An 8,735-nucleotide genomic window follows, 5' to 3' on the forward strand; every position below is an offset into this window, starting at 1 on the left:
CAAGGGGGGTTAAGAGTGCAATTTTATGGAACCGGACTCTTCCATATGCATTTGAAATGCAATAAAGTTCCAACAATATTAATATTATTCCTTTGCATTTAATAAGCATTGTATTCTCTCTCATTAACACTTTCTGATAAATCTTAAAATTTAAAACGTATGTATGCCTGTGAACCTGAAATCAAAAGTATCCCTTGAAAAATCAATTGTTAATCATGATATGCTAACTCCCCATTCAAATATAACCTCTATATTCAAAGGTAGGAAAATAAATCATTGCCATATGCATGCTGTCAATCACTCTGAGAGTGATTAAACATATCACTCTGAGCCACAGAAGAGACATGATAGTAACACAGTGCAATACTTAAAAGGCAGAGCAAATAATACACAAATCAGAGCTCCATATTCCTGTGAAGGTAAGGGAAACTGAAACGTATCTGAAATCCTAACCCAGTTGTAATACAGTATTGAAGTCCTGTAATCCAATCTCTCTCCCTTTGTATTCATTTCTGTCTCTTCAGCACCTGGAACAGTGGGTTCAATAAAAAAGAGTGAATGGACTTCCAATTAACAAGCATAGAAGTTGTCACTCTTGTCCTCATAATAACCATCACAAAAAATCCTGAACAAACTGAAAATTAGTAATGCTTCTTAGATCCATCAGAGAATTGAGATCATAAAGCAAACTGCTATTCCCAAAACTGGAGAGACGAGCAAACAGGGATGATCACAGTTTATTAGAACAGAATCTGCCACTGGAGAACCACTAGCCACAGCTAGGACTATGTGAAGAGTAAATGACTGGAAACAAGGTGTGGATTAATTTGAGAGAGAAAATTCCAGGGGTGGGGGGCGGCTCAGATTAAGGGAAGTCCCCACATTTTCTTGAGTTTTCCCTACAGGGGCCCAATCATGTCCTCACAGTAAAGGTATGGGGACTGGGAGGTAGGTGGGGAGGGGTGGGGAGACTGCCTCAGGATACCTGGCTTGGGGAATTACCATTTTCAAAGAGCCCACGTCGCTTGGTTCTCCTTTAACAAAAGCCTACCTGCCAGCAAAAGAAACTATTTCACCAAAGCCTAATTAACAAAGAGAAATCTTCTACTCCAATCCCCTCTAGCCTTCATATATAGTGTGAAGGGGAAAAGAAATCAAAAAGGGCTACATCTTGGGCTGCTAGCTGCAAGGTCAGCAGTTTGAGTCCTCCGAGGAAGAAAGATGTGGCTTTCTACTCTGGCGACGATTTATAGTCTAAGAACACCTCACGGACAGTTCTACTCTGTCCTATGGAGTCACTAGGAGTCAGAATTGACTCAATTGCAGTGACTTTGTTTTTGGTTCAAGTTTGTGGAAGTAAGAGCTCATAGACTGAGATGTAATCATAAGATACAGGATGCTTCCCTTTCCTCATCTTCACCATTCTTCCCTGGCTTGTTCGCCCCCAGCAAGATAAACTCCCTCGCCTAGACTATGTTTCCTGCCTGGATCCCAATTCCAAAAGCCAAACTCATGGCCATCAAGTAGATTGGGACTTTCCAAGACTGATTCTTCACAGAAGAAAATCTCATCTTTCTCCTTCAATGTGGCTGGTGGTTTCAAACTGCTGACCTTGTGATTAGCAGTCTAATGAGTAACCCACTATGACACCAGTATAATGCTCAAGGAGGCATCCTTTATTTAGCATAGTAAATTCATGCTGCATTGTTTGGGTTTAGTAAGATTTCACGGGATATTATTTGTTTGAGGTTTAAAGATTATCTCAGGGTAATAGTTTTGGGGTTCAACAGTCTTCATGGCTCCAGAATGACTTGATTCCATGAGAATTTAAAACTCTGACCTGTGTATTTCCCCTTTTGATCAGAATTCTACTATAGAATCTTTTATCAAAATGTTTAATGACAGCTGGGCACCATCAAGTTCTCCAGACCTCACAGCAAAAGAGATAGCTATCTGTAGAGACTATTAGCTACATATTCCATATCCTCCCCGGTTCCCAACTCTCCTTCTTCCTCTCGTGTTCCAGGAAAATAGAGGCCAACTGTTGTGCATTAGATGGCTGTTTGCAAATTGTTGAGAACCCCATGCACTACACAATGAACCAAGAAATAGAACAGAACACTAAAGATGCTCTTAGGCCAATACCAGAGATGACGCATTAAACCAAATCCCTAAGCCTCCAAACTAAAAATCAAAGCTAAGAAGTGTTTGGTTGTTTATAAGCAGTCTCAGAGGCTAGGCTTCTTTTTGTTATTGTTTTATACCCATCATACAGCTTCTGACAACTCCACTTTTGACAGGTGTACAAATTACAGCAATTACCATCACTGGTTGCATACACTACCCTTAATCAATGCATGTTTCCACCACTATAAAGTGAACCTCAGTACCCCATAAACAATAACCCCGTTTCCCCTTCCTCCTACCCCTGAAAATCACTAACTTCAATCCCTCTGCATTTACCTTTTCTTCTCTTTTTATATGACTCGTCTGATATTTGCCCTGTTGTGATTGACTTCATTCAGCATAATGTCTTCTCACACAATCCTTATCATAGCATGTATCAAGGTTTCATTTCTCCTACTTGCTTAATAGTATTTCCTCGTAAACTGAGTATCCATTCATCTGCTGAAGGGTACTTAAACTGCTTCCATCTTTGGCTGCTGTGAATAGTAGCACTGCAATGAGCACGGGTTTCCAAGTCTCTGTTTGAGCCTCTGCTTCTAAGACTTTTAGGTTGACACTTAGGCCTGGCATTATTGGGTCATATGGTAGTTTGTCCACCACTTGTCATTTTGTCACACTGTGGTGGCTTGTGGTCCTGTGATGCTGGAAGCTCGGGGACTGGTATTTTCAAATACCAGCAGGGTCACCTAAAGTAAACAGGTTTCAGCGGAACTTTAGGCCTAAGAAAAGACTACCAAGAAGAATAGGCTGTCTACTTCAGGTTAGAAGAAATTCAAAATATGAAAGAAGAGTTTCCTTTTTGAAATCAGATCAAGCATAAAGATGTACATAAAGCCTTCAGGACCTTCATTTGCTGATGCTTAAGATGAAAAGAAACAACTGTAGACATGTATTAATGATTAGAACATGGAATGTACAATGTATGGATCTAGGAGAGTTAGAAATCATCAATAATGAAATAGAAAATATAAAAATTGGTATCCTAGGCATTAGTGAGCTGAAATGGACTAGTATTCTTGGCCATTTTGAATCAGAAAATCATAATGTTTTGTATGCCAGGAATAACAGATTCAAGAGGAATGGCATCAAATCCAGCATCAAAGGGGGGCGTTTCAAGATCTTTCATGAAGGACAATACTGTCTGTGAAAGTATAATATCTATCAGAATACTAGGGAACTCAGTAAATACATCCATTATCCAAATTTATGTACCAACCATAAAAGCTAATGATGAAGATATTGAAAATTTTTACCAACAGCTTCAGTCTAAAATTGACCAAACACACAATCAAGATGCACTGGCAGTTATTAGTGACTGGACTGCAAAAGTTGAAAACAAAGAGGAAGGAACAGTACTTGGAAAATACAGCCTTGGTGACAGAAATGTAGCTGGAGATGGTGTAATATAAGTTTGCAAGACAATGACTTCTTTTCAGAAAAGACCTTTTTTTTCAACAACACAAAAGGTGACTGACTATACAGGTGGACATCTCCAGATGGAATACACAGAAATTAAATTAAGAAGAGATAATGGAGAAGCTCAACATCAGCCTAAAATCAGGCCAGGGGTCAACTATGGAATCCACCATCAAATGCTTACCTACAAGTACAGGCTGAAAATTAAAACAAGTTCACGAGACCAAAATTCTACCTCGAATATATCCCACCCAAATTTTGAGGACATTTCAAGTACAGATTTGTGCAGAAGACAGTGAGCTGTAGGATGACATCAAGAACATCAGACATGTAAAAGTAAAAGGTCCTTAAAAAGAGAGGGGGAACAAAGATCACAGTGGATGTTGGAAGAGACTCTGAAACCTGTTCCTAATTATAGAATATTTAAGGCAAATGGAAGAAATTATGAAGTCAAAGAACTGAACAGAGTTTCAAAGGGTGGCTCAAGAAGATAAAAGTTAAATATTATAAGGAAATGTGAAAAGACCTAGAGCTAGAAAACTAAAAGGAACATACTCAGTACATTTTAAACTGAGAGAATTCCAAAAAATGCAAGAGTCAAGTTGGAATACTGAAAGATTCTACAGGCAAAATATTGAACAATGGAGGCAGCATACAAGGTAGTCAACAACCCCCTGCCCACCCAAAAAAATGGGGAAAAACTCTGCTGGGCAGAACTTTCAGAGGACACATTTTTTCAAATTCCAGTTTTTGTAGGTGACACCACCTCATAAAACTAAGATAGAAAAAATACACAGTCACTCTACCAAAAAGAACTAGTCTACATTGAACATTTCAGGAAGTAGCATATGAGCAAGAACCAATGGTACTGAAGAAGTTCAAGCTGCACTGAAAGCATTAATCAAAAACATTGCTCCAAGAATTGCTGGAATACCGATTGAAATGTTTGGTTCATCGTCAAATTGATGAACCACTGGAAGTACTCACTCTTCTATGTCAAAAAAGATAATAAAAGACGCCTACCTGGCCAACGGCCTAAGAGATCCATATTTGTGCCTATTGCAAGAAAAGTGAGCCAACAAAATGTACCAATTATAGAACAGTATCACTATCACGTACAAGCCGACTTTGGCTGAAGATCATCTAGCAACAGCTGCAGCAGTGCGTTGATTCAGAGATTCACAGGCTGGATCCAGAAGATAATGCGGAACAAGAAGTATCACTGCTGATGTCAAATAGATCTTGGATCAAAGCAGAGAATGCCAGAAAGATGTTTACTTATGTTTTATTGTTTTATTGACTATGCCAAGGCATTCAAGTGTGGATCATAACAAACTATGGATAGCATTGAGAAGAATGGGAATCTCAGAACACTTAATTGTGCTCATGCAGAGCCTGTACATGGATCAAGAAGCAACTGTGTGAACAGAATAAGAGAATACTGCCTGGTTTAAAATCAGGAAAGGTGTGTGTCAGGGTGGTATCCCCTCACCATATTTATTCAATCTGTATGCTGAGCAAATAATCAGAGAGGCAGGATTAAATGGGGAAAAAATGTGACGTCATGATTGAAAGAAAGCTAATTAACAACCTGCGATGTGCAGATGACACAACTTTGCTTGCTGAAAGCAAGGAGAACTTGAAGCACTTGCTGATGAAGATCAAGGGCTGCAGCCTTCAGTATGAATAACAATTCAATATAAAGAAGACAAAATCCTACTCAACTACTAGGTAATATCATGGTAAATGGAGAAAAGGTTTAAGTTGTCAAGGATTTTGTCTTGCTTGGATCCACAACCAATGCTCATGGAAGCAGCAGTCAAGAGATCAAAGGACATATTGTACTGGGTAAATCTGTTGCACAAGGCTATTCCTTTGGGGTCTAAGGTGCCCCTGACCCAAATACTGATGTTTCAATTGTCTCCTATGCATGTGAAAGTCAGGCACAGAAGAAGGAAGACAAAAGTAGATGCCTTTGAATTAAAGTGCTGGCAAAGAATCTCGAAAGTACCATGGACTGCCAAAGAACAAACATCTATCTAGGAAGAAGCACTGCCAGAGTGCTCCTCTGCAGCACAGACCGGGACTTCATCTCACAGACCTTGGGCATGTTGTCGGGGGAGACCAGTCCCTGGAGAAGGACAATATGCTTGGTAAATAGAGGGGCAGTGAAGAAGAGGAAACCCAACAAGGAGATGGATCGACAGAGTGGCTAGAACAATGGGTTGGAACGTAAAAACAATTGTGATGATGACACAGAGCTGAGCAGTGGGCATTCAGTTGTACACAGGCTCGCGATGAGTCAGAACTGACTCGAGGGCAGCTAACAACAACCAAAGGCTACTGACTGTCCAGCACCTTGCCATGTAGCCGATGGCTGTCTCAGTTATCTAGTGCTACTATAACAGAAACACCACAAACAGATGGCTTTCACAAACAGAAAATATGCTCTCATGGTTCAGAAGGCTAGAAATACAAATTCAGGGTGCTGACTCCAAGGAAAGGCTGGATTTCTCTATTGATTCTGCAAAGAAGTCTTTGTCCTCAATTTTCCCATAGGTCTAAGCGCTTTCCAGGGCAAGGACCCCAGGTCCAGAGGACAAGTTACTCTTCTGCCTCTTCTTTCTTGGTGGTCCTATGCCCTTCCATCTCTGCTCACTTGCTTAATCTCTTTAATATCTCAAGAGAGATTGGCTCAAGGTACAGCAGAATCTTGTAGGCTCACAGAGGGTCAGATGTACAACACATAGGATAATTACATCAGATCACAAAATGGAAGAAAATGACAACATCCTGAAAAGTATGGCCAATTTTACACATATTTTGCAGGGAAACAATTCAGTCCATAACCATGACCATTCATATGATCTTATTTAGGGAAACATCTATTCAATCCTTTTGATTGGATTTTTTATCTTGTTGTTCACTTGTAGTTATATATATATTTCAGTTTTTAGATTTTTATAAACCCAAAGCAAAGAGGAGTGCAGAAAACCAAAGACGCATGGAAAGGACTGAACCACAGGAACATCAGTCTCCATGACCTTAGGACCAGAAAAACTAGATGGTACTCGGCTACCACTATTAACTGCCCTGAAAAAGATCACATTAGATGGTCCTGGATAGACTAGAACAAGTGAAAATGAATTCATTCCCATGGAATTATTGTTCCCCTTTTAGGTTTGTCGATTGTTCAGCCAAACAATCGACAACCCTAGAAGGAGAACAATAATACTAAGAAGGTACACACTGTCTAGAATAATTGACCATTTGAAATCAACAGGTCAGATTTCCCCACAGACGTTCGAAAGGGCTAGGAAAGAAGCGGCAATGGAAAGTGCAGGGAAGAAAGAGAGTAAGTGCTGTTACACAGTGGACAATAATCAATGACACACACACAACAGGTTATGCATGAGTTGTTGAGTGGAAAACTGACTTGCTCTGTAAACCTTTCACAATAAAAAGTTAAAAAACACATCTTAAAAATGCTATTCAGTGGCCAACTATATTGCCCAAATTATGGTATTGAAAAACGGAAAACAAACAAACAAAAAAGCTTGATTTTCAAGAGATTTCTAATTGGAGGAGGATTTGCATCGCATAATAAATCTTTTATCAAATTCCTCTATCATCTTGCACCTGAGAAGAGGGAATATTCCTAAATAATGTTTTTGGTTAACTTCACACTGTGAATTGACTGAAGGTTACAGAGAACAATTTTACATTCCACATACACATTTTGTTTCATCACATTAATTGCAATCCCCACAAGGTAGCCTCACTGATACCACTGCCTCCCTGTGGCTCCTGTTTCCAGTCTTACTTTCCTAAGCCCTCTGAACTCGTTCTGCAGTAAATACTGCCCTTTTGATCTCACATGGTTGGTTAGTTTAAGGAGCATGTACCTCTCTAGTGTTATTGTCCCCCTCATAGACCTGTCTATTGTTTGTGTGGAAATTGAGCCATGGAGCTGGAGTTCATTTCCAGACGTGATGGGTGAATAAGTCTTTCTTGGGAGTCTTACAAGTTTCTGTCCAACCAGGAAGACTGGTTTTCTTATGATTTTTAGTTCTGTTTTACATTTCCCTTACTCTATCTAGGACCTTCTAATGGGATCCCTTTCATAGCTGTTGGTAATGGTAGCTGGGCACTATCTAGTTCTTCAGGTCTCAGAGTTGTGGAGACTTAAGTTTGCATGGTCCATTACTCCATAGGACTAATTGTTTCCATGTATCTTATATTTTCTTCACTCTTCTTTACCCTGAACAGGGAGTGATCAATAGTTGAACCAGTTATTGATCAAAATAGTATGTAGAACACTGTCCTTGTAGATTGTACTAACCCAAATGACCTTGGTGACACCACCACCACCCCCAAACCGCACACACACTATAGTCCTGAGTACACAGCTCCAGCAACTCATTTCCTCAAGGTATTTGGTTATAGCTAAGAAGTTTTCACAACTTTACCCCCTGTGGCACATTCACGGATATATTTAGAGCAAAGTTAAATACACATATACATATAACCTCTGTGAAACATATTTCCCCCCCTTGGGTATATCCCTCCCTTGTGCCATGTCCTCCTCTGAATCCATTCAGAACCTCTGGCAGCTCCTGCTCAATGTACTGCTGCAACTGCCGTTGGGTGATCTTCAGAAGAACTTTACTTGCATGTGATAACATTAATATTGTTCTATAGTTTGAGCATTCTATTAGGTCACCTATTTCAGAATGGGTGTAAATATGGATCTAGTCCAGTTAGTTGGCTAGGTAGCCGTCTTCCAATTTTTCTGGCACAGATGAGTACCTACATCCAGTGCTTCAGCAGCTTGTTGAAACTGGTATTAATAGACCAGATTGTTCAATTGGTATTAATAGACCAGATGAGTTCCAGCCTATTTGACCTGAAACCCAAAGAACTAGCTAGTGTCTGACTACCACTACCAACCACTTTGACTAGTATTACAACCAAGGGTCTTGGACAAAGCAGGAGGAAAATGTAGGGGTGGGGAGGAGTCAAATTCACCAAAAAGGCCAGGCTCACTTGGTCTGACAAAAACTGGAGGAACTCCAGATATTAAAGCACTGAGGCCATTCCCAAAGACCACCTTGCAGGCAAAGTGGGGGGGG

At 40.0% G+C, this 8,735-nt stretch overlaps 1 protein-coding gene across 2 annotated transcripts in view; it reads right to left on the reverse strand.

The window, feature by feature from the left end:
• NNT (nicotinamide nucleotide transhydrogenase) overlaps positions 1–8,735 on the reverse strand; it is a 110,821-nt gene that overhangs the window by 11,126 nt on the left and 90,960 nt on the right. The window lies entirely within an intron of this gene.

The sequence above is a fragment of the Echinops telfairi genome, unplaced genomic scaffold (assembly GCF_000313985.2).
Source record: "Echinops telfairi isolate 266 unplaced genomic scaffold, ASM31398v2 ScPeMD7_7469;HRSCAF=8507_1, whole genome shotgun sequence".
Classification (NCBI taxonomy): Eukaryota; Metazoa; Chordata; class Mammalia; order Afrosoricida; family Tenrecidae; genus Echinops; species Echinops telfairi.